Source organism: Papilio polytes, unplaced genomic scaffold, assembly GCF_000836215.1.
Source record: "Papilio polytes unplaced genomic scaffold, Ppol_1.0 DF823923.1, whole genome shotgun sequence".
Taxonomy (NCBI): domain Eukaryota; kingdom Metazoa; phylum Arthropoda; class Insecta; order Lepidoptera; family Papilionidae; genus Papilio; species Papilio polytes.
In genome coordinates this window covers 5887149-5888008 of record NW_013525281.1, presented here as the reverse complement: position 1 = coordinate 5888008, position 860 = coordinate 5887149, and the positions used below count along the sequence as shown (strand labels likewise).

General features: G+C 46.6%; 1 protein-coding gene across 4 annotated transcripts in view; it reads left to right on the top strand.

Moving 5' to 3' along the window:
* The window catches only part of LOC106102391 (kyphoscoliosis peptidase), a gene marked incomplete in the record, with an annotated part of 40805 nt that overhangs the window by 33031 nt on the left and 6914 nt on the right, over window positions 1-860 (top strand).

Below are 860 nucleotides of genomic sequence, written 5' to 3'. Positions count from 1 at the left end.
CTAGAGTCTCGCCATACAATTGCTTAAATTCGTGAAACCTGCTTCCATCGACCACTCTAGCGATAACTTCTCTGATATCAAAAGGTCTCTGAATATTTGCTCCGACTATACCGTGAAGGTCGTTTATATCGTGGACCGGTTCGTCAACTTTTTGAGTATAAATTCTAGTTTTCTGATCATTATTCCAATTCAAATTAGCGACAACATTTCTAGCCAGGTGTAGAGCATGTTCATCATCTTGAGCGTAATGATCCGTGACGCCGGATTGTCGGCAATGCAAATCCGCTCCTCCTAAATCTTCTGCAGACACCATTTCCCCGGTCGCAGCCTTTACTAGTGGTGGTCCGGCTAAAAAAATCGTCCCCTGATTTTTGATAATAATACTTTCATCAGACATGCTAGGAATGTAAGCGCCGCCGGCCGTACAAGATCCCATTACTACGGAAATCTGCGGTATACCCTCAGAGGACATATTTGCTTGATTGTAAAATATTCTACCGAAATGTTCGCGGTCAGGGAACACATCAGCTTGGTCGGGGAGATGAGCTCCTCCGGAATCTACTAGATAGATACATGGTAGTCGACATTCTTGAGCAATAGCTTGCGCGCGTAAATGTTTCTTAATGGTGACAGGGAAATATGTTCCGCCTTTGACGGTTGCGTCATTAGCGACTATCATGCAATCTTGGCCGTGAACTTTGCCGATAGCGGTGACGATGCCGGCGCTGGGCACTTGCCCCTTGTACATTCCGTTGGCAGCGAGCGTGCTGAGCTCCAGTACGTCGCTGCCCTCGTCCACCAACCGGTTTATCCTGTCTCTTACGAGAAGTTTTCCTCTGCTAGTATGCCTTTTAATCGCT